Source organism: Lathyrus oleraceus, chromosome 1, assembly GCF_024323335.1.
Source record: "Lathyrus oleraceus cultivar Zhongwan6 chromosome 1, CAAS_Psat_ZW6_1.0, whole genome shotgun sequence".
Classification (NCBI taxonomy): Eukaryota; Viridiplantae; Streptophyta; class Magnoliopsida; order Fabales; family Fabaceae; genus Lathyrus; species Lathyrus oleraceus.
In genome coordinates, this window is record NC_066579.1 from 424,997,371 (window position 1) to 425,023,450 (window position 26,080).

General features: G+C 40.4%; 1 non-coding gene across 1 annotated transcript; it reads left to right on the forward strand.

The window, feature by feature from the left end:
• The first annotated feature begins 1,940 nt into the window (after positions 1-1,940).
• Positions 1,941-2,047, forward strand: LOC127117180 (small nucleolar RNA R71). Its single transcript, XR_007801939.1, has one exon. It is a non-coding gene; the product is annotated as a small nucleolar RNA R71 (small nucleolar RNA).
• The last annotated feature ends 24,033 nt before the right edge of the window (positions 2,048-26,080 follow it).

The window sequence follows — 26,080 nt, forward strand, 5'->3', positions numbered from 1 at the left end:
TTGTATCCTAGTGCGGTTGGATATTTTCTTAAGATATGCAGGAGTTTTTCGGTTTCGAGTTTTCCTAGGTCTGCATTGACTATCACTGGTCGTTCAAGTTCTAAGTCTAGGAATCCATATCTCAGATTTTTGGGAAGTGTTTTCAGGTCTAGGGTTGGTTTCTTAAGGTACTGCGTAGGATCCGGTGTTATTGCTAAACATTGGTTTAGTTTGTCTTCTACAAGATAGTCAGACGATTTGTCTTTTTCAAGTTCTGTTTCTTTTATGCATTCATCGATGATATCCATGAAGTAACATGTATCTTCTATTGCAGGTGCTTTCAAAAATTGGAAAAGAATGAACTCAATTTTCTCTTCTCCTACTTCGAAAGTGAGTCGTCCTCGTTTTACGTCTATGATCGCACCGACAATTGCTAAGAATGGTCTTCCCAATATAATGGGTGTAACTTCATCTTCTCTAATGTCCATAATTATAAAATCGGCTGGGATGTGGAATTGACCTATGCGCACGGGAACGTTTTCAAGAATTCCTACAGGATATCTAACAGAACGATCTGCTAGTTGCACAGACATTTTAGTTGGTCTTAATTCTCCCATTTCAAGTTTCTTGCATATGGATAAGGGCATAACACTAATACCGGCTCCTAAATCGCATAAGACTTTATCTATGACAAATTTTCCTATGTGACAGGGTATAGAGAAATTACCTGGATCTTTAAGTTTAGGAGGCATATTCTGGATTGTAGCGCTACATTCAGCAGTGAGTGTAACAGTTTCGCTATCTTCAAGTTTCCTTTTATTAGAAAGAATTTCTTTTAAGAACTTAGCATATGAGGGTATCTGCGTAATAGCTTCTGTAAATGGAATTGTGACGTTTAACTGTTTCAGTAGGTCAACAAATTTTTTAAATTGGTCCGCATCTTTGGTTTTAATAAGCCTTTGAGGGTAAGGGATAAGTGGTTTATAAGGTGGTGGAGGTACATAAGGTTCTTTCTTTTCTACGGTTTCCTTATTACTCTCTTCCTTTTCCTTTGGTGTACTTTCTTCCTCAATTGACCTCTTAGAGTTTTGTTTTCATTTCTTGGATCTACTGGTCCTTCCACTTCCGTTCCACTTCTTAGTATGACTGCATGAGCGTGGCTTTTCGGGTTAGGTTGGGGCTGTCCAGGAAATGCACCAGTTGGGGCAGCAGTAGGCGCTTGTTGTTGAGCTACTTGTGATATTTGTGTTTCCAGAATTTTGTTATGGGTAGCCAAGGCATCTACTTTACTTGCTAATTGTTTGATTTGTTCACTAGTGTGTATATTCTGGTTTAAGAAATCTTTATTGGTTTGCTGTTGAGAAGCTATGAAGTTCTCCATCATTATTTCCAAGTTGGATTTCCTAGGAACATTATTGTTAGGGGTAGATGGGGTCGGCTTTTGATATCCAGGAGGTATAGCTGGGGCTTGTCCTGGTGCGTATAAAGCATTATTACTCTTATATGAAAAATTAGGATGATTCTTCCAGTTTGAGTTATAGGTGCGTGAGTAGGGATTTCCTTGAGCATAATTCACTTGTTCTGCTTGGATTCCGGTTAGGAGTTGACAATCAGCAGGAGTGTGACCTTGGATTCCACATACTTCGCAATTTTGAGTTGCGGCAACCACGGTGGTTGGAGGTGATACATTCAAACTTTCAATTTTCTGGGCCAGGGCTTCCACTTTTGCATTAACATGATCAAGGCTACTTATCTCGTACATGCCACTTTTCGTTTGAGGTTTCTCTACCATTGCTCAGTCGCTTCCCCATTGATAATGATTTTGAGCCATGCTTTCGATAAGTTGATAAGCATCGGCATAAGGTTTATCCATAAGTGCACCACCTGCTGCGACGTCTATAGTTAACCTTGTGTTGTACAAGAGACCATTATAGAAGGTATGAATTACTAACCAGTCCTCTAAACCATGGTGTGGACAAAGTCTCATCATGTCTTTGTATCTTTCCCATGCTTCGAAAAGAGACTCGTTATCTTTCTGTTTAAATCCATTTATCTGGGCTCTCAACATAGCTGTTTTGCTTGGAGGAAAATATCGGGCAAGGAAGACTTTCTTCAACTCGTTCCATGTGGTAACTGAGTTGGAAGGAAGAGACTGAAGCTATCTTCTAGCTTTATCTCTTAACGAGAAAGGAAAAAGGCGAAGTCGAATTGCCTCTGAAATGACACCATTAGCTTTAACAGTATCAGCGTATTGAACAAATACGGATAAATGAAGGTTTGGATCCTCGGTAGGATTTCCAGAGAATTGATTTTGTTGTACTGCCTGCAACAGAGAAGGTTTAAGTTCGAAGTTGTTTGCTTCGATTGTGGGTGGAGCAATACTCGAATGCGGATCATCTTGCGATGGAGCGGCGTAATCTCGAAGAGCACGAGCTGGTTCTGCCATCTCGGGTATTGGTGAAGGAAGAAGATTTTTGAGGTCGGGCACTTCGATAGGCGGGAGATTGTTTGCGGCACGATATTCCCGAATTCATCGTAAGACTCGGAGATATAGTTCGATGTCGTTGATTCGTAAGTAAAACGGCTCGCCTTGTGAGCGAGTGTGTGGCATACAAATCAACGAAAGAAAGAAAATAAAAAAAATGTCTTAGTCTCTACAGCGTAACAGAAGAGTTACGATATCGACTGAACAAAAGTCCCCGGCAACGGCGCCAAAAACTTGATCGCGACTTTATGAGTCGAATTGGGGTACTAACTGCAAGTGCACAGTTCTATCGTGTAGTTTTAAAAGATATCGATCCCACAGGGACTTATGAATCGATATACCGTTTTCTAAGGTTACTTCGTAAAGCTAGGGCGGATGATATTTTGATTGTTCGGGGGAAATGTAAAACTAAAACTAGATCTAAATTAAATATCAATTAAGCGGATATCGGTATGTAGTTCATCGTAATTAGGGAATCAAATCTTCGTTGGTTTCTTGGTTTTAAAATAAATCTTTTCAGTAGATACTATTGATTAAAAATCTTTTCTCAAACTCTCGCTCTGTTGAATAGACTATGACTTTATATTAACGTAGCTGTCACTTATTAGTTAAGTCCAAAATCACTTTTTGAAAACAATAGAATCCATAGAAACTCTTTTTAAGAAAATACTAATCGTTTAAACACCCTCGTCTCAAACTCTCGCTCTGTTGACTTAGATTATATAATTAAATTCAAATGCTTAACTCTCGTCCTCACATTTAACTTTTAAAAATACTTTTTGAAAAAGATTAGAATTTAATTAACTCTAAAAATTGCTTTCGCCCTGATCTAGAATTAATGTCCAATTTACACTGTCCAGTTAAAAACTCAAACTCTCGTTCTATTGATTTTAACTTCTTTAGTCTTTTACTTTCGTACAAAAACCTTGGTATTAAACCTGTAAATTGAGACCATAAAAAGAGTGATTTTATTTTTAAGCGTAATTAAATCAACTTAGTTTTGATTCCTTCATTCCGCTTACTTTACATACCGAAAGTTTGATGATGAGAGTTTCAGAGTGCGTCGTATATTAGACCATATCTGGAGACATGGGTGTCACGTTGGGTCGTACGCTAGACCGTATAATGAGTCATCCATTAGGTGATATTAGGGTGAGCTAAACCTGATGAGATAAGGATCGGAATGGGTCATACGTTAGACCGTATCTGAGTAGTAGAATGAGTCGTCCGTTAGGCTGTATCTGGAGGAATAAAGATCAGAATGGATCGTACGCTAGATCGTATCTGAGTATCAGAGTGAGTCGTCCATTAGGCTGGCGACTTCACTGGGGGTGAAAGATCAGAATGGATCATACGCTAGATCGTATCTGAGTCGCAGAATGAGCCGTCCGTTAGGCTGTATCTGAGATAAAAAGCAGTCATACGCTAGACTGCATTTCAGAATGTACCGTACACTAGGTAGTATCTGAGTAGCAGAATGAGCCGTCCGTTAGGCTGTATCTGGAGAAATAAATATCAGAATGGATCGTACGCTAGATCATATCTGAATAGCAGAATGAGCCGTCCATTAGGCTGTATCTGAGATAAAAAGTAGTCGTACGCCAGACTACATTTCAGAATGTACCGTACGCTAGGTAGTATCTGAGTTAGCAGAATGGGCCATCTGTTAGGTTGTATCTGGAGAAATAAATATCAGAATGGATCGTACGCTAGATCGTATCTGGGTTGCAGAATGAACCGTCCGTTAGGTTGTATCCGATGGTAAAAGGGGTAGTCATACGCTAGACTACATTTCAGAATGTACCGTATGCTAGGCAGTATCTGAGGGGATGAGTATCCAAATGGGTCGTACGCTAGACCGTATTGGAACAATTGAAGGAGCCATACGTTAGGCTGAATCAGAATGAGCCATACGTTAGGCTATATCTGATAATATTTGTATATGTTGTATTTGCAATAAATATCTGGGATGGGCTTAAAGATGCCATCATTAGGAGGATATCAGAATGCTTGTCAGAATGAATATTCATATGGATTATATCTGAAAAATGTATCTGAATCTTGAATGTAATTGATAAAGATCCGTCTGAATGAGTCTTTATTTTGACTGTATCAGGAGGATAATTAACCTGAAAAAAAGTTAGCTTCATGCCATGTTATGATGCATGAGATGTTTTATGCTCTTGAAAATAAATGCGAACATTGCATGCATGCATATGCTGTGAAATGATGTATGAATGAATTATGTGTCTGAAAATTTTTGCCATGGGAAAATAAATCCCGACATTCTGGTTGGAGACATTTGTATTGATGACCCTTTCTTAACTGGGGATATTCGATTTCTGTCTGATGGTAGAGATATTCAACAGAACCTGACTGGGGATAACAAAGATGACCCGTCTGTCTAGTAGTGCCGATTTCTTCTGGGAGTAACTGGTTTTGCTGGGGATAGGGATTTGCAACCGGATTTGTTGGGAAGCATGGTTAGACCTTATCCTCGATCCTAAAGTCTTTTAGTAATGGCTATTCCTATTTTATGCATGTATTTTTGGTAAACATCAATCATATTCACATGCATATATTAATTCGAATTAAATCAATGGACGTTTATGCAAACAAAACGGAGAAAGTAAAACAAAAGTATCTTTTTGGAAATAAAATTGTATTGATTTCGAAAGAGGGCCTATAAACAGGCAATTTTAATACAAGGAGATAAAAATCCTAGTAAGAGGAAATTGTCAAGAAAGCAAAGAAAAAACAGCTATGAGAAAAAGTCCTATTGATTTAAATTCTGCTACTGCCATTATGTCTTCAAGCATCCCATCCCTTGCTGTCGGATAGAAGTGATTGGCTTGTTCAGTCCCTTTGACTTTGGTGAGGCTGATCGAGAACGGGACATAGTCATACACTTTAATCCCCTAATTTTTGCCTGGACTGCCTTTTCAGGTTTTCAGTCCACCAGGATACCCTTTTTTGCCCAAGCCGCCTTTTCAGGTTTTCGACTTGCCGGGTGTACGTTTTTATATGTTTATCCCTAATTTTTTCCCGAACCCTTTTGGTTCGCCGGGATGCCCTTACTTTTGCCTAGATATGTCAACCTAGCGGGTCTCTTTTATGCGTAGTATTTTTTAACTATGTCCGCGTTCACGGGATGCGGAAAATCTTCGTCATCCATTGTAGAAAGCATCATGGCTCCACCAGAGAATACCTTCTTAACTACAAATGGCCCTTCGTATGTGGGAGTCCATTTGCCTCTAGGATCACCTTGTGGTAGAATGATACGCTTTATCACTAGGTCGCCAATTTGATACACCTGTCTCTTGACTTTTTTATTAAATGCTTGGGTCATGCGCTTCTGATATATCTGTCCATGACAAATAGCCGCAAGTCTCTTTTCATCAATCAAATTTATCTGATCGAGTCGAGTCTGAATCCATTCATCTTCATCTAAGCCTACATCTTCCATAATTCTTAGAGAGGGAATCTGAACTTCCACTGGTAAAACGGCTTCCATTCCGTAGACTAAAGAGAAAGGAGTTGCCCTTGTCGAAGTGCGTACTGAAATGCGATAACCATGAAGAGCAAATGGTAACATCTCATGCCAGTCTTTGTATGTTACTGTCATCTTTTGTATAATCTTCTTAATATTCTTATTAGCAGCTTCTACGGCGCCATTCATCTTTGGCCGGTACGGAGAAGAGTTATGGTGTTTTATTTTGAACTGCGTGCAAAGTTCGGTAATCATCTTGTTGTTCAAATTAGTACCATTATCAGTGATAACTCTTTCAGGAGAGAGCAGGTTTCCATCTTAGAAATCAATAAAGTGGTATGATTCAACATATACTGTCTTAGTCGGCGAGCAGCCCAAGCCAAAGCACAACAAGTTTTCTCAAGCAGTGAGTATCTTGTTTCACAATTGGTAAACTTTTGCTAAGGTGGTATATTGCATGCTCTTTTCGACCAGACTCGTCATGTTGCCCCAGCACACACCCCATTGAATTTTCTAACACGGTCAAATACATGATTAGAAGTCTTCCTTCAACTGGTGGTATCAGAATTGGAGGTTCTTGGAGACACTTCTTGATTTTGTCAAAAGCTTCTTGACATTCATCATTCCATATTAGCTCTTGATTTTTTCTCAGTGATTTGAAGATGGGTTTGCAAGTAGCAGTCAAATGGGAGATAAATCGGGCAATGTAATTCAAGCGTCCCAAGAAACTTCTGACTTCTTTCTTGTCTACTTTAGTACCCAGATTTACAATTTCGATTGATTCCTCATGCGGTTGTATAGTCTTTTCTTCTTGCAGTAATAGTTTGGCAAGCTCTCCAGGTACTTCGCAATCTTCCTCACTTCCATCCTCGGCTTGGTAGATCGGGTTTTCAAAGCCATAATTAACAGTAGCAGAATTATTATCAACAGGATCCAGAGTGGATATGGATCTGCAATTTGTTACGTGAGTGTGTGTAAGAAAACATAGCTTATTTGAAAGATGACAGAAAAGATAAAGAGCGCAATATTTGAATGCAAAAAGTCCATTGAGTTATTGAATGTGAATATACTTATGAAAATGACAAACCCTTGAAAAATTAGCTATTGTGCCCCGGGTATAGACACAATGCTCTAAAAAAATTACAAAATTTGAAACACTAAAATAGCAATAACAATTACTCCTGACTAAAGGAAATCGGGATAGTGTCTTCAGCCTTTCAATTATTGAGTCTGTCACCAATCGTTGGGAAAATCCAGTTATCCAAGTCGCAATCGCTATCAACATCTTCTACAGCATTAACAGTCTTGCCATGATTAGGCAGAGGAGCAGTGATGACATTAGGAGTCTCCGGAGGATCGAATTCAATTTCTCCAGCGTCGATCATATCCTGAATCGTTTGTATCATGCCCGGGACTATCGGAGTGATATGCACACCTGGCATTGGAATTATAACGAGGAGAAGTAGTGTTGGGATTTGCAGGAGGATCTCTGAGGGTAATTAAATTTGCTTTTAGCATACCCTGCAGTGCTTGTGCTAAAGTCATATTGATCTTGGTAAACTTCCTTCTTGGTCTGTCTTGTCTGTGTTGGAAGTTTTGAGATGGCGGTGCTGCAATCGTAACTGCTCCAACAGTATGGTCACGATTTTTCTTGTTATGACCCCTTTGACCGTACACAGCATTTGATTCATTCTTCCCCTGATAGGACTTTTTGGTGCTTACAGAGGTAGCCGCCTGTATCTTTCCACTTTGAATGCCGCTTTCAACATGTTCACCCGTCAATATAAGTTCAGTGAAACCCGATGAGGAACTTCCCAATAGATGGCTGTAGAATGGGTCAGTCAGTGTACCCATGAACATGTCCACTAATTCTCGATCAGTCATAGGGGGTTTGACTCTGCCAACCAAGTCTCTCCATTTTTGAGCATATTCTTTGAAGCTTTCTTTAGAGCCCATAGTCATATTCTACAGCTGTAGCCGAGTAGGCGCTAATTCAGAATTATACTGGTAGTGCTTGTAGAAAGCTGTCGCTAAATCAGTCCAGGTGCGGATGTTAGAGCTCTCGAGCTGATAATACCACTCTAACTGTGTGCCAGACAGACTCTCTTGGAAGAAATGGATCCATAGCTTCCTATCAGTGGTATACGGCTGGATCTTTCTCACATAAGCTCTCAGATGTATCTGAGGACAAGACGCACCATCATACTTAGTGAAGGCGGGGACCTTGAATTTGCGAGGAATGACCATATCAGAGACCAGACCTAAGCTTTCAAAATCCAGACCGGGCGCGTTCTGACCCTCCATAGCTATCATACGTTCTTCCAGCAACTTATACTTATCATCTTTCGGAGAGTATTGTTCATTTTCATAATCTTCATAGTCGTCCTCAAGGTTGAAGGGATCATCATTCTCCTCTTCCAAATCCTTTTCTGTCTCATCTTCTTTATCCTTCAGAATTCCAATCTTGACTCCTGGAGCCTGTCCTTTAAGCCTTCTTCCCGGGTTAATGTAACTCACAGATTTCTTGTCTTTCTTCTTCTCGAGCAATAGAGTCTTCAGTTCCTCCTGCCCCTTGGATAAGTTCAAGATCATCTCCTGGAATTGAGCATTCTGAGCCTGGAGATCCTTGACAGTTTGTTCGAGGGCCATTTTTCTGTTTGAGAGGAAGACCGTGAGAACACTGATCCTTTAGAGTACCTGTTATGCAATGTTATGTTATGCTATGCAACGTATGAAATGTTTTCAAGGACTTTTGGAATTTAACTTTGCGTAAACCACCAAAAAGGGGAACTTTTATTAATAATTTCTTTAATCAATGTTCATTACAAGAAAAAATGAAAGCTCAAGTCTCCCAGGGACGGCTTCTTTTTGGGCGGAGATATGCATTGAGACTTCGTTCCTCATTAAGTTGGCTGGTGAGGTCTAATACTTTCTTCCTTTCAGCACAGAACTGAGCTTCAAAAGTATCCCTTTCCTCTCTCAACTGGATCCAAGATTTCTTCAATTCTTCAATATTGGTAGGCATATCTGGATAAGGAATGATCTGAGGGGTACCTCCTTCAACTTTTGGTTCAACAATCAGAGGTCCGATTGCAAGATATGGCATGATAAGCTCACGAGCTCTGGCGCGTACCCATCTGAGATAAGGTTCCATAGGAATAGAGTTTTTCTGTCCTAAAGTACTTCTTTTCACCATGCCCCAAGCTCGCACAAACCTTTGACGGAGTCCTTGAGAATCGTTGTCATAGTCAAACACAGTGCCTTGGATAATTATTTCATGTGGACCATCTCTTCGAGCATAACTAAACTGACGTAGGGCTAAAGCAGGATTATAAGTAATACCTCCTCTTATCCCCAGGAGTGGTACGTTAGAGAATTCTCCACAACGGTCAATGATGATAACATTTTCTTTGGGTTGGGGACACCAATAGATGTCTGAATGGGAAAGCGACATTATCCTCTGAGACCATTTCAAATTTTGCTCATTCTTCAAGACTGATTGAGGAAGGTGTGAAATAAACCACCTAGATAATAAAGGTACGCAACACATGAGAGTCCCTTGCCTTTTCATAGTACGAGTGTGAAGGGAATGCAAAATGTCTTCAAGCAAGGTGGGCACAGGGTTATGAGTGAGAAATATCTTAACAGCATTCATGTCTATGAATTGATCCGGATTAGGAAATAGCACGAAACCATAGATTAGTAATGCTAGAACATCTTCGAAAGCGTGGACCCTCATAGCTTTTAGGAATTCTCGGGCCTTATTTATCAGAAATTTGGCAAGTAAACCCTTAACTTCACTTCTTGTTACCCAATTAGTTTCAATGTCGGACTTTGTCATGTGTAAAGTCGCGGCAACCTCTTCAGACCTCGGAATCTTTTCTAACCCACTGAAAGGTGTTTGATCAAGGATAGGTATCCCAAGAAACTTAGAAAATTCCTCTAATGTGGGTACCAACTGATAATCTGGGAAGGTGAAGAAATGATGTTTAGGATCGAAGAACTGGAATAGAACTCTCATCATATCTTCCTTGAACCCGGTGGTAACTAATTTGAGGAGATGACCATGTTTCTGGATGAACCGAGCATGATCGGAAAGTTCTGACACCAAATCCTTGAGTTGAGGAGAGATCGCTACAAAATTGATCCAGATGGTCTTCCTGGAAGACATAGCCTTACAAAACAGAGCAAAGTTAAATCCCTAAGTCCTCGAAACAGTTAGTACAATGCCATGATGTCGTGATGTTATGATGTCATGATGTTATGATGTTATGATGTTATGATTTTATGATGTTAAGTAAGTAACAAACACAAACAAGTCACACCGCAATTATTCCTAGGTTTTAAGGCTTGCATGAGTTCCATAGGTAAGTACCCTCCCCACTGAAGTTTGGTTGGTTCAACCTGTCCTAGAATAGTAACCGGGTTCTAGAAGGATCTCAAATCATTGACCTTTCCTTAAGTCCACTTCAGTGCAACACCAAGCGGTTGACCAAAATTTCCCTAAAGTCCAATCTCAAAGAGTGTAGTATCGAGTATCAACCAACCCCAGTCGGAACCGAAGTCAGTTATCTCACTACTTTCTAATGGCTAAGATGAGTCAATTAGGGTTCTAAAGGTCTGGTTAATGCTTTGATGACACCACGCAGATGCAAAAAATTTCCTCAAGTAAACATGAGAAACATCAGGACATCCAAAGTGTCACATTAACCGTAGCCATCATTTTAACCATTCCAGTATACGCCGGACAGTCGCGATGATCTCTTGCTACTTACCTAAGGTACGCTAGATCCGGGTGTAGGATCTTTCACTCAAGCATAGAATACCCAAACAATTCCTTAAAAGTAAATCAGACAAAGAAACAATTCGAAAACATAAGTGATCTTATCTTTAAGGTAACCTCTCTTTTTAAAGTCCCCAGCAGAGTCACCAGTTCTGTGATACGGTGAACTGACTTGGTGTTTTTGCTTTGAAAAGCAATGTTGCGGATAGCAAGAGTCGCCACCGAATTTTCTTTTATCCAATAAGGAAAGGCGGAAAAGAACAGGAAAGACCTTGATTAGATTTTGAGTTCGGGAGTGTCATACGGTGAACTGACTTTAATGTGTTTTTAATCGCAATGTCGCGGTTAGCAAGAGTCGCCACCGACTTTTCTTTTATCCAATAAGGAAAGGTAGAAAAGAACAGGAAAGACCTTAATTTAGATTCTTAGGTTCGGGAGGTACATTATACAAAGGGAAGGTGTTAGCACCCTTTGTATCCATGGTTATCCATGGGCTCTTAATTGCTCAATCATTTATGTTTTGTTTGAAAAAAAAAAGTGTTTGAGAAATGTGTAAGAGATGTTTTGAAAAGGAGAATTTAGCTTTGTAATGATTCTTGCACGAATGTATACAAAGTGGTTATCTCGTTTAGTTTTGAAAGTCGTTTAGAAAAATATAACCCGACAATGATTCTAGTGCGAATGTATGCCAAGTGGTGATTTTCTAATGGAGGTTTTGAAAGGTGTAAGGTGTGAAAAGTAGTTTTAAATTGTGAATAAGCAATTAAGAGTTATACCTATCCGAGGTCTTTCCGGGCACTTCCTATCCTTATGAGGGTAAAACTGTCCTTACTATTGAGAAGTAAGTAGTTTTGTCCTTTGGATGTAAGAGGGTCATCGAAGGGTCATTGATTGGTCATTGAAGGCAACAGTTGTGAGGATACCTAAGCATTCGAAGGGACTATCATCATTTAACCGTAGGCTACACCGAAGGGTCATCGAGGGACAAAGGCAACATTCGAGGGACTATGATGATTTAACCGAAGGGTCTTTGCTAAGTGCATCCCCACATTCGCGGGACATGACCATAATACTGTAATCGTAGGGTAACAAAGAGAGGTCCAAGATCGCATGTTTAAAGGCAAAGTTTTACAATTAATTAGATAGCCGTAGTCAATTAGATAATTAAGGAGAATTTCCACATTAAAATCGATTAAATAATTAGGATGAATCTCCACATTAAAATCAGCTAAATAATTAGGTAATTTAAGATGAATCTCCATGAAGGTATCCCACAAATAAGGCGGAATACCTAGCAAGCTACTTGTTCCTGGGAATATGTGGACCTTTACAACATTCAACACACATGTCAGAATACCAAATCAAGGTGTAATCGAAGATTACACCGCAAAAGAAACACAGCCGTATGAATGTCAAGCAAAATAACGCATGATTAACATAGAACAGATCAGATAAGCATAGGACATAACAACCAAAATATTAGTGACTGTCCCGTTCGCCTCTGCCTCGCCTAGCGAAGGCTTAGCGAATGTTCGCTACATGCTCGCTTAGCGATGTGCTAGCGAGCGGCTGCGGGTTTTGAATTTCAGAACAGTACGACCTCAACCTGTTGCATGGCTTATGGCATTCAATTACAGAAATAGCATGGTCAAATATTCAGGGTACAGGCATACTCAAGCTCATAGGCAAAATCTGATTACATATCCAAAAATTCAATCATGATGCATTATGTATTTAGAGATTACAGATTGGAAGCATAAAACAGTAGTGATGCGCAAACCTGTTTGCAATTGAATTGCAACGTTGAATTGGCAGGTCACTTTTGGTATCGGATTGAGTTGGGCAGCGGTAGCTTCGGCGCGGAGGAGCGGCCTTCAGGGTTTCTTTACTCTGAATGCTCTGAGTTAATCTCCAGGGTTTCTATGCCAGGGTTTCCGTCCGTCTTCATCTCTGTCTTTGTCCTCTCTTTTTCTGACTGAAGCTTGGCTATTTATAATGCCTTCGTTGTGACCTAATGGGCTCAGAATGAAGCCCAGAAATTCTGATATTCGCAAGCTTCGCTAGGCGAAGGAATTGCTCGCCTAGCGAGCCAGCTAGTTTGGGCTTTTTCTGGATCTGGTGCTTCGCTGGGGCGAGTGTCATGACGAAGTGTTCGCTAGGCGAAGGAATTGCTCGCCTAGCGAACGAGCTAGTTTGGGCCATTTTCTGGATTGGGCCTGTTGTGAGCTGGGCTTTTGTTCCTTTAATGTCAGTGCCTTGTAGAATAAGTCGGAGTGCCTTGGAAAGTGCCTTGTAATATCAACGGGCAAATTTTGGGGTATGACAGGGAGGTACATTATACAAAGGGAAGGTGTTAGCACCCTTTGTATCCATGGTTATCCATGGGCTCTTAATTGCTTAACTCACTTATGTTTTCCTTGTTTGAGAAAGTGTTTGAGAAATGTGGTGTGTTTAGAAAATATTTTGAAAGGAGAGTTTAACTTTGTAATGATTCTTGTACGAATGTATACAAAGTGTTTATCTCGTTTGATTTTGAAAGATGTTTAGAAAAATATAACTCGGCGATGATTCTGGTGCGAATGTATACCAAGTGGTGATTTTCTAAAAGATGTTTTGAAAAGTGTGAGGTGTGAAAAGTATTTTAAGCTATGAGAAAGCATTTAAGAGTTATACCTAACTAAGGTCTTTATAGGTATTTCCTATCCTTATGAGGGTAAAACTGTCCTTACTATTGAGAAGTAAGTAGTCTTATCCTTTGGATGTAAAGGGACATCGTGGGGTCGTCGATTGGTCATTGAAGGCAACATTTGTAAGGATACCTTAGCATTCGAAGGGACGATCATCATTTAATCGTAGGCTACAACGAAGGGTCATCGAGGGACAAAGTCATATATTCGAAGGCAACGTTCGAGGGACAAGGTCATACATTCGAAGGCAACGTTCGAGGGACTATGATTTATCTTGTAGGGACATTGACCTTTTGATCGAAGGGACTATGACTTATCTGTTTAGGGATGATGATGATTTAATCGAAAGGGTCTTTGCTAAGGGTATCCCCACATTCGCGGGACATGACCGTAATATCGTAAGGCAACAAAGAGAGGGATAAGATCATGTATTCGAAGGCAATGTAATTAGCCAAGTAATCAGAATAAATCTCCACGATGATATCCCACAAATAAAATGGAATGTCAAGCTATCTCTTCAAGAGTCATGGGAGCCCTTACAAAAAACTCAGCAAACATGTTAGAATAACGGGATAGGGTGCAATCAAGAGTTGCACCGAACAAAAGAATCATAGCAATAATAGTGTCAGGCAAACAGCGTGCAAATGCAGTAGCAAACATGTCAAACAAGTACAGAACAGATCAGAATGCAAACAGAAAAATCAACTACTGTCATGTTCGCTACTGCCTCGCCTAGCGAAGGCCTGGAGAACCCTCGCTACACGTTCGCTTAACGAGGTGCTAGCGAACGACTGCGGGTTCTGGGTTCTTCTTTGATAACAATACGATTTCAGAAACCCCAAACCCTATGGCATCCATTATAGAAATTACGTGATTGAATATTCAAAGCATTGTTTTACACATTTATGCACATCTAAACCCACATGCAAAACCTAACGATATTCGCCTTTCCAAATTCAACCATGATGCCTCATACATTTAGAAATTTCAAATTGGGAGCATAGAGTAGTGGGAATAGGGCAAACCTGATTGGAGGGATCGAATGAAGTTGAGTTACACCGTTGGGTTTGCAAAGCAATCTTAGGGTTTATGCCTGATAGGGTTGGCGGAGGTAACCTTTGTGCCGATGAGTTCTCTGAATTAGCTTCTAGGGTTTTCCCCGTTGTTTTTCTGATCTCCCCTTGTCTCCCTTTTTTTCAAATGAAGTTCTGGAATTTATAGCTGATTTTTTTGGGTCTTGGTGGGCTCAGACTGAAGGCAATTCAGGCCCAGAATTTTTGTATATCTGCAAGTTTTGCTAGGCGAGTGAGCTAGCGAAGGGTTCGCTAGGCGAACACTCAACGAGTGTTCCAGCGAATGCTCCCAGACTTGGATAAAAGCATAGCTAGTACTTACTCGCTAGGCGAGCAGCTAGCGAGCATTCCAGTAGCAAAATCAACAAGGTTCACTGGAGCGAAGGAGAAAGCGTGGGCTTCGCCTAGCGAGCATGACAGTTCAGGCCATCTTCTGGATTTGGTAGCCTGTGCGCTGGTTCTTTGTTCCTTTGAAAAATGAATAGACCTTTGTTGAAAGTATAAAAATTAACAGGCAAATTTTGGGGTATGACAGCAGTCATGACGGATTGGAACGTGATGGAAAAGAAGTTCATTGAAAGATTTTTGTCCCACAACCGGTTCATGGAATCCAAAACGGCTATCTCCGTGTTTTCGCAAGGAGCCAACGAATCATTGAATGAGGCATGGGAAAGATTTAAATCCATGCTTCGAAAGTGCAAAGGGCATGGTTTTGACGAATTAGCGCAAATCCACATTTTCAAGAATGGCCTTCAACCTAATTGCAAGACTTTATTGGATGCTACCTCGGGTGGTTCTTTTTTGTCTAAAAGCGTCGCCGAAGCTACTGATATCATTAACCGTATGGCTCTAAATGACCTCCAAAGTCAAAGTAGAGGCAACACTTTGAAGAAACCGGGAGTGCTTGAACTTGGGACAAACGATGCTATTCTTGCCCAAAATAAACTCATTTCACAACAAGTTGAACTCTTAACTCAACAAATAAAAGAGTTGAAAGAGTCTTCAAAAGCTAAACAAATAGCTTGTTGTGAGCTTTGCAAGGGTGATCATGACACCGGGTTTTGTCCACCTCCCGGGTTCGAAGAGGTGAATTACATGGCGAACCAACGAGACTACCAACCGAGGCAACAACAATAACAATCGTATCAACAACATCCTCAAAATCAACAACAACACTTTCAAGGGAATCAAGGGTTCCAACCAAGGGCTAACTATCACCATAACCAAGGTTATGGGGGTGGTACTCCTAGCCGTCAAAATCCTTACCAACCTCAACAACCGTCGGTCGTGACTTCAAAGTTAGAAGAGACATTGACATAATTTATGCAATTGTCGATGGCTAATCAAAAGAGCAACGATGCGGCAATCAAAAATCTCGAAACTCAAGTCGGTCAACTTGCTAAACAACTAGCGGAACAACAACCCGGACCATCTTTTTCGGCGAACACGCCAACGAATCCCAAAGAGCATTATAAAGTGATAACGACGAAAAGTGGAAGGGAGTTGATTAGTGAGAGTGAAAAAAGAGATGAGAGTGAAAAAAGAGAGGATGAGAAAAAAGATGAGGATAGCATTGATGTTGAAGTTGGGGAGTGGAGTGAGGAAGAAGTTGAAAAGAATGAAAAAAATGGTGAAGTAGAAAATAAAGAAAGTGTGGAAGTTGAAAAAAATAAGAGTGATGAAGTGAAGGTGGAGGGAGTAAAAAAGAAAAGAGAGAGGAATTCTAGAGTTTCTAAAGGAAAGGAGGTAATGGACGCTACTCCAATCCAAAACCTTCCGTATCCACATGCTCCATCTAAGAGGGAGAATGAACGGCATTACTCCCGGTTCATGGATATATTCAAACAACTTCAAGTGAACATTCCGTTTGCCGAAGCATTGGAGCAAATGCCTAAGTATGCGAAATTCATGAAAGACATACTTACTAAAAAGCGGAGGTACACGGAACCGGAGACAATTGTCCTAGATGCTAGTTGTAGTGCAATCATTCAACGGACGCTTCCGAGAAAAGAGGTTGACCCGGGACGAGTTACTTTGCCGGTTACAATTGGTGATGTCTATGTCGGAAAAGGGCTAATTGATTTGGGGTCAAGCATTAATGTAATACCATTGTCTATTGTGAAGAGGCTTGGCAACATTGAAATGAAGGCCATCCGAATGACTTTGCAATTGGCCGATAAGTCGACTACCCATCCTCATGGGTTAGCCCAAGATATATTGGTCAAAATTCACAAATTCTTCTTCCCGGTTGATTTCATTGTGATTGATATGGAAGAGGATGATGATGCTCCGCTTATTCTTGGCCGACCGTTCATGAAAACCGCACGCATGATGATTGACGTTGACGACGGTTTGATGAAAGTAAGGGTCCAAAATAAAGAAGTTACTTTTTATCTAATCGAAGCCATGAAGCATTCAAAGGATAGTCGTGATAGCTTTCGCATTGATGTGATCGAAGAGGCAACTTTTGAAGTTTCTAAGCATACTCATGAGATATCTCCTATGGAGTTAGCTCTTAATGACTCCTTTGAAGTTTTCACAATTGAAGAAGAGCAAGCTCTTGATGAATGCCTAAGGGAACTTGATAGTCTAAAAGAGTTACATCCGTGGGAAGTTGAGGAGGAAGTATTGAAGAAGGAGGTTAATGAAGAAAAATCGCCGATTGAATTGAAAATGTTACCTTCTAATTTGAAGTATGCATTCCTCGACGAGACCGAAGCAAAGCCGATTATCATAAGCAATCTTTTGTGAAAGAATGAAGAAGCCCGTTTGATCAATGTTTTGAAAAAAGAATCAAGAAGCCATGGGTTGGACTCTTTCCGATCTCAAAGGAATTAGTCCTTCCTATTGCATGCACAAGATCTTAATGGAAGAGGACTTTAAGCCGGTAGCTCAATCGCAACGCCGCTTAAATCCTACTATGAAGGAAGTTGTTAGGAAGGAGGTTGTTAAGTTGTTGAATGCGGGAATGATTTACCCGATTTCGGATAGCCCATGGGTTAGTCATGTACATGTGGTTCCGAAGAAAGGTGACATTACCGTGGTTCGAAATGAAAAGGATGAGTTGATCCCGACAAAAGTGGCAACGGGGTGGCGTATGTGCATTGATTATAGGCAGTTGACTACCGCAACTCGAAAAGATCACTTTCCACTCCCGTTCATGGATCAAATGCTAGAAAGACTTTTTGGGCAACAATTATATTGTTTCTTAGATGGCTATTCCGGGTATAACCAAATTGCGGTTGACCCGGCCGATCATGAAAAGACGGCTTTCACATGTCCTTTTGGAATTTTCACATACCGTAAAATGCCCTTTGGGTTGTGCAATGCACCGACGACTTTCCAAACATGTGTGCAAGCTATTTTTTCCGACCTTATCGAGAAAACAATGGAAGTCTTTATGGACGACTTCTCCGTATTTGGTGGTTCCTTTGGTCTATGCTTGGACAACTTGGAAATGGTTCTTGAAAGATGTGTGAAGATAAATCTTGTTCTTAATTGGGAGAAGTGCCACTTCATGGTGACCGAGGGGATAGTGCTTGGCCATAAAGTCTCTTCAAGAGGGCTTGAAGTTGATCGTGCTAAAGTTGAAGTGATTGAAAAGTTGCCTCCTCCGGTGAATTTGAAGGGAGTCCGAAGCTTTCTGGGGCACGCTGGTTTCTATCGGCGCTTTATCAAAGACTTCTCAAAGGTAGCTAGGCCTTTGAGTAACTTGCTAGCTAAGGATTAGGTATTTCTTTTAACTGATGAGTGTTTACAAGCTTTTGAAACTTTAAAGGAAAAATTGGTTACCGCTCCAATTATAGTCGCTCCAAATTGGAATTTAAATTTTGAGCTCATGTGTGATGCGAGCGACTATGCAATCGGAGCGGTATTAGGCCAGAGAAAAGAGAAAAAAATTCATGCGATACACTACGCAAGTAAAGTTCTTAATGAGGCTCAAGTTAACTATGCCGCCGCTGAAAAAGAATTACTTGCGATAGTGTATGCGCTTGAAAAGTTTAGGTCCTATCTTATTGGTTCCAAGGTCATAGTGTATACCGACCACTCGGCGATTAAATATTTTCTCACCAAACCGGACTCGAAGCAAAGGCTCATCCGTTGGATCCTCTTGTTGCAAGAATTTGATGTTGAAATCAAAGACAAGAAAGGATCGGAAAATTTGGTGGCGGATCATTTATCTCGCTTAGTCAATGTGGAGGTTACCGCTTCCGAGAAGGAAATTCGGGAAGAGTTTCCTGATGAAAAACTTTTCAAAGTTCAAGTTAGGCCGTGGTTTGCGGACTTTGCGAACCATAAGGCTAGTGGTTTGGTGCCTCCCGACCTAACTTCGAACCAAAAAAGGAAATTTCTCTTGGATGCTAAGTACTACGTGTGGGATGACCCATACTTGTTTAAATTGGGTGGTGATAACCTTTTGAGGAGGTGTGTTACTGGCGATGAAGCGTAAAGCATTCTTTGGCATTGTCACAACTCGCCTTACGGCGAACACTACAATGGGGCAAGAACGGCCACTAAAGTCCTTCAGTCAGGATTTTATTGGCCTACTATTTTCAAAGACGCAAATGCCCATGCGCAAAATTGTGATAGTTGCCAAAGAAGTGGTGGGATTGGTAAGAGAGACGAGATGCCTCTCCAAAACATCCAAGAGGTTGAAGTATTCGATTGTTGGGGTATCGACTTTGTTGGACCATTCCCACCCTCATATGGTAATGAATATATGCTTGTGGCGGTTGACTATGTTTCTAAGTGGGTTGAGGCGATTGCCTCACCTCGGGCGGATGCTAAAACGGTAATAAATTTTTTGAAGAAAAACATCTTTTCCCGTTTTGGAACCCCCCGTGTGTTGATTAGTGACGGAGGGTTGCACTTTTGTAATGCACCGTTAGAAAGCGTTTTGAAACATTACGGTGTATCACATAGAGTGGCGACTCCGTATCACCCACAAGAAAACGGTCAAGCCGAAGTCTCTAATCATGAGATTAAGAGAATTCTTCAAAAAACCGTGTCGAATTCTACAAAAGAGTGGTCGCAAAAGTTGGATGAAGCTTTATGGGCATACCGTACCGCTTTTAAAGCTTCAATTGGGCTAACTCCTTTTCAATTGGTATTTGGTAAGACTTGCCATTTGCCGGTCGAATTGGAGCACAAAGCTTTGTGGGCTCTGAAATTATTGAACTTTGATAAGGATTTGGCCGGTGAAAAAAGAAAAGTGCAATTGCTTGAGTTGGAAGAAATGCGCAATGCCGCATATCACTCGAGTTGGTTGTACAAAGAAAAGGTGAAAGAGTATCATGACAAAAAGCTTAGGAAGAAGGAATTTGTGCCCGGACAGTTGGTCCTTTTGTTCAATTCTAGGTTGAGGCTATTCCTCGGAAAATTGAAATCTAAATGGTCTGGGCCATTTCGTGTCAAAGAAGTCAAAGAGTATGGAGCTGTTGTCATTGAGGACTTGGAGAAGAAAGATAGTTGGACGGTTAACAGCCAAGGTTTGAAGATTTATCTTGGCGGTCTTGTGGATCACGAGAGCTGTGCAATCTGCTTGGATGCTCCTCTGTGAGCATCTCGAACCGTCGAGCTTATCCAACGTTAAACAAGCGCTTGTTGGGAGGCACCCCAACATTGTAAGTATTTACAGCTTTGTGTTGTGTGGTATCGGTATTCAAATTGGTGGAACTTTGCTGAATTGTGTTGTGCAGTGCTGTTTTGAAAAAAAACAAGATCCTGTCATGTTCGCTAGCTACTCGCTAGGCGAAGACAGTAGCGAGCTGATTCGCTAGTTGCTCGCTAGGCGAAGACAGTAGCGAGACGTTCGCTAGCTCTTCGCTAGGGGAACGTTGCGTGACAGAACTTTATTTTATTTTTCAGAGGGCCACTCATTTGGGCCCAAAACCCATTTATTTTGTTTTAAGTCTGAACATAGGGTCACGAACTCACTCTCACTTTCACACTTTTCACTTCCATCTCACACAAAAACTTTGAGAATCATCCTTGTGCAAACCCTAACTGTTGCATTTCAGAATCAATCAACCTCTTCAATTAGGTTTGTTCTGTCTCCATTCCTTTGTGCTTTCAATGTTGTAAATTCTGAAGAATGAGTCATTAGGGTTGAATTTGGGAGATTGGGTTTTTAGGTTTGCATGTATGTTTAGAACGATTCCTAGCATGTTAAATTACTTTGTTTCTGGAATGGGTATCATTAGACTTTGGGTTTTCTGAAATTGGATTGTTAACAGTGGATAACTCAGAATCCCGTAACATTCGCTGTCACTTCGCTAAGCGAACCCGTAGCGAATCTTCGCTGGGTCCTCGCTAAGCGAAGCTGTAGCGACCATGACAGTATCTGGTTTTTCTGTTTTGATCTCTAATCTGTTTTGTGGTTGTGTGTTGTTTCTTTTCTATAATTTTACAGATGGCATCCAGGTCAAGTGCTGCAAAAAAGAGAAAGGTCGGGAGCACTTCCCGCACTGTGCCAATTCAATTTGACACCAATAAATTCATTGGGGCGAAGCAAGCCGCACGTTATGTGGCGTTGGAGAAAAGGAAAATCTTACTTGAGAAGAGGTTTTTGATCAACCCACAAGGCGAATATCGGACATTTGCATGGTTGATAAATAGCAAGAAATGGTACAAGTTGATCTCTCCACTCGAAAGCTATGATATTGAGATAGTGCGCGAGTTCTATGCGAACGCGCTGCCAAATGACGACGAGCCTTTCACTTGGACTACAAGAGTGTCAGGACGTCAGGTCGCTTTTGATAGGGATGCTATTAACCGAGTGCTTGGTGAACCGATCCATCTGGGAGTTAATGAGAGGGATGCATACCACAGAGATCTGAGGCTCCACAGGGACACTGATACTATTTCTGCGGCCCTGTTGTTTGAGGGAAAGTCGGTTGAAGTGAACCCATCTGGGGTTCCTGTGAGGTACCATCGGGAGGATATGATTCCCTTGGCTCAGCTGATCTTGATGCTGGTTCTGACTAACATTAAGCCCAAGTCACACACGTCGACCGTGCCGATCCCAGTGGCACACTTGGTCCACTATATTCTAACTAATGTACAGATCAATGTGGCGCGAATCATTGCGATTGAGATGAAGTCCGTGGTTGAGAGCGGGCTGAAGTCGGGGGCGCGAGTTAACTGCCCCCTTGCTTTTCCTTGTCTCATCATGGCTTTGTGCCTACAGTCGAGGGTGAAGCTACCCTCCCGCAGTCAGGTAAGGATTCTGTCCGCAATCGACGATCGATATGTGGCCAAGTACTGTAAGCCGAAGAACTTCCGAGGTAGTACAGCTACTGATGATACCGGGGCTGCTGATGGTCCTGGTACTTTTTCTCAGAGGTTTGATCCTTTCCAGCAAGTTGTTTGCAATTACAATTGGGATTGGATGGCGGCGACTCAGCGCGCCATGATTGATATACATGACTCTATGCACGTATTACAGTTGCAGGTACCTGACCCTTCTAGAGAGCATCCTATGATGACGCGTGAGCAGTTCCTGCAACATGCTAGCTGGCCTGAGGACAAGCCTGTTTTCGGAGAGGGGGCGGGTGCTGGTGCTTCTGGTGCTGATGATGCTGATGATGCTGATGATGCTGATGATGATGATGATGATGGTTCCGGTTCTGAGGCCGGTAGTGAAGAGAGTTCTGAGTCCTATGAGGACTAAGTTTTTTTTATGTTATGTTTTATTTTCTTGTATTTTCAGATATTTGGTATTTTGGTTATGTACTTTTTGGGGTGTTTTGTTCCCCACGCACATTTTAACATTTTGAAGTGATGGTTGTTATTTATGTTTTAAATTATTGTGTTTGGTTTGAATTTCTTTTGTTTAATAAATTTTTGGTTGTCAAGGGTCAAACCTTCTAGATTGGTTGCTCCTCAAAGAAGTATCCAATGAAGGTGCATCCGAGCTTGGATGGCGATGATAAAAATAAACAAGCGAATAATGCTAAGGTACATGGTTACCTCCGGTTAGAATTTTAGAATGCATTAAGAACTTTACTCTTTTCGTAATTGAATATTGTTCCTTTTGCAACATAATTGAATGAATGATTCACCTAGGGCTTTGAACCACAAATTGTGAGGAAACCTCCATTGTACACTAAAATGCTGGATTCTAATAAACTGTGTTGATTCATTTGATTCATGTTTTGTCTTTTATTATTGTGAATTTGTGGCAGCAATTAGAAATGATCAAGGCGCTTGTTTTCTTTCGAGCACAACCAGTTCCAAATACAACTTACCCGTGAGTAGAGAGTATTCGTGAACCCCTTTGAGCTTAAACAGTTGAATCTCAGCTTGAAATAAGGCGAGACGTCAAAAAAAAATTTCTTGAAACCCTGAAATTTTTGATAATTGTTCTTTTGCTGTAAAAAGTCGAAAGCATTCACTTGGGAATGAAAATGAGAATCGGTAGGTGCCACAACTCTTGAATAACCGAGCAAGCATATGTTTTGTGAATACGATGTGAAAAAAAAGAAAAAGAAAAAAGAAAATGAAAATGAATGCTTGCTTGGAAGAAAAATAGTGAAAAACAAAGTTGAGTTGTGAAATAAGAGTTGTGAAGGTTTCAAATGAGAAACAAGTGGAACGAAGTTGAGATGTGTGAATAGCTTGTACAGTGAATGTCTCTTTTGCGTCGGCAAGTTCGTTTTCAATGGCCTTAGATATGACCCTTGTTTGTAAACCTGACCAAGCTACAACCGGAAAAGACCTTAGTGATCTTCGTGCTTCCGCATTTTCATTTATAATTGTTAGACATTGTATGAATTGAATTTACTTTTGCATTGTTTGTTGGAGAGTGAAATTGTCCCCGCGGTTGCAAACGCGTAATTTCTTCAATCCTTATTCGAAGAGGAGAGATAGGGTGATTCATTCAGGATAACATTGTTGTGGATTGATACATGTTTTGCATTGCTATAAGGCTTTAGTTCTTGTGTATTGTGTTATTCTAACCATTGGGAACTTGTGTCTGGTTGATTCTCTTGTGTTTGAGCCATTTTATCCGATTTCGGAGAAATCTTTTTCTTTAAGCAAATCCTCTTGTCCTTCAAGAGGCATACTTTGCTTGAGGGCAAGCAAGAATCTAGTTGGGGAGAGTTGTTGGATGCCCAAGTTTGCTTATTTGAGCTATCAAATGTGGGCATCTTTCACTCCTTTTTGTCAAAAAAGTGTTCGAAACCGCCATTGTTTTTGTTGATTTGCAATACTATGTGAAATGATCTTGGTACCTTTAATTTGTGTGTTATTGTGCAGGAATTAGGCATGAAAGAGTAGAAAACTAAGGCACAAGAAAGATGGCAAAGGAACCAAGAAAGAAAGCAAACATAAGCAAGCTCGCTAGGCGAGTGAGGTAGCGAAGTATTCGCTAGGCGAGCACGCAACGAGATGCCAGCGAACACTCCCAGACTTGGACAGAACCAAAAAGATCAAAACTCGCTAGGCGAGCATGTAGCGAACACTTCCAGTAGCAAAAAGATCAAAACTCGTTGTGGCGAGGGAAGTAGCTAAGTATTCGCTAGGCGAGCATCCAGCGAGCAGGTAGCGAACAATTCCAGTAGCAAAAACATCAAGACTCGCTGGAGCGAATGAGAGAAACGAGGGCTTCACCTAGCGAAGGATTGTTCGTCTAGCGAGCATGACAACTCAGCAACCATTTCTATAAGTAGTATGGGCTACTTTTTGGAACACTACTTCATCTTTTTACTTGTTTTTTGGCTAGAGGTAATTTTTGTGCCCTAGAAACCCCATTTCTCATTCTTCTTCTTCTCTTGACAATATTTTACAAAAAGAAGGTGGATTCCCATCCAATCTCGATTCTTTAACTCGGATGTTGATCAACCTTCTTCCGAAACTTATTGTTCAAGCTACCATGAAAATGAGTAGCTAAGTCTTTCATTTTGTCAAGGTTAGATGTAGATGATCATAAGCTTTGTATGTATATGGGTTGATCTTCATTTGTAAACTCTTTGATGATGAATGTATGGTGAAAACCTTGTTTTATTGATAACTCTTTGTGTTGGTTTATTATTGAAAGGTGTTTTCCAACTCTTGACCTAGGTTTTCATCCATCCTTGTTCTTTAGCTAGAGATAGTCTTGAATGAGTTTGTTCACTAAAAAGTTAAACCTAAAAGTTGTCATTTTGATAGATTGTGTGAGAAATCAACAATGGATCAAATGGGAAAACCCACAATGTGTGTTAGAAATAAACACATTGGGAGGATTTTGTGAATGTGTTTATCATCTAATGGAGTTTATGAGTTTTGTTTGATCGAACATATGCATGCAAAGTGATTGTCGAACCCTAACTTTGACAATCTTTCTCAAATCGTAAAACCAAAACTTTTACCGCAATTTCTTACTTTTTATGCAAGCTACCGTAACTGAAAACTAAAACCCCCTTGTTACTATAAGTTAAGAACTTAACAACTGTCGAACGGCGGCAATATCACATAATCCCTGTGGAGACGATAACAAATCCCGATACTCTATCCCTGTACCAACACTATACCATCTTCCTATATTAATTGCACTCAAGCTCGGGTTAGAACTTATCTCACCATACAAAGATCACCAAGCACAACAGACAGATTATATCATACAAACAAATATACAAACATCAAATATACAAATATACACATAAAAAAGTTGGCTAAACCCACTGAGGACTACTCCCCAGCAAATTCGCCACTTAATTTATGTAGCGGTAAATTCATGACCATCAAGCTATGGATAAGTTTGACGTCAATAAAACCAGAGTCGTCACTGTGTTTTTATTGTTTCCAAAGGAAAAGGGAAAAGTACGAGCAAAACCCAAAGATAAGAAGTTTTCAAATTAAAACTAATAAAATGTCAGAGATTACAGGTAAGGAGGTTGGTTACACAGAGGAAAAGTGTTAGCACCAAAGTGTCCTAGGTACTCAAAGGGAGCCCTTTTTATGTGTGTATGTGTGTTTGGTATAAAAAATGTTAATAAAATAAAGTGTGGGGATGAGAAAAGAATTTATTAATTATACTTTTTGTGTTTGACAAGACCTTCGGTCTCATGCCTACGTACCAACATAAAAATGAGGGATCAAAACCACGCAGTTCGTGGTAAAAATGTCAAATGAGTTGGTGAGTTGCTTTTATCAATGGTTTAATAAGAAAAGGCACAAAAGGCCAAAATTTTGAATGGAGTTGTTAGTTCTTTTTGTCTTTTGAAATTTGAGTCAATATGGTTAAGTTTATTTACAAGTTTGATTTAAGAAAAAGTTTGAAAATTCAATGGCATAAGGCCAAAGTTTCTAATCATTAAACATGTCTAAGTTTGAAATCACAAGCAAAGAAAGGTTTTTGAAAAGAGGGAGAGATTTTTTGAAATTTAAGAAGTGGGAGGAGATGAAAAGGCTATCCTAAGCACAAATTTAAAAATTAAGAGTTGAAAAGATCTGACTAATGGGATGCAATCCAACAGACAAGAATGTCATATAGAAACCCATTTTCCTTTGGAATTTAATCAAGCAATAAGCAATAAGCAATGAGAAATATCTAAACATCATGAAGATCAAGGTATCAAATAAATATATCGACATCCA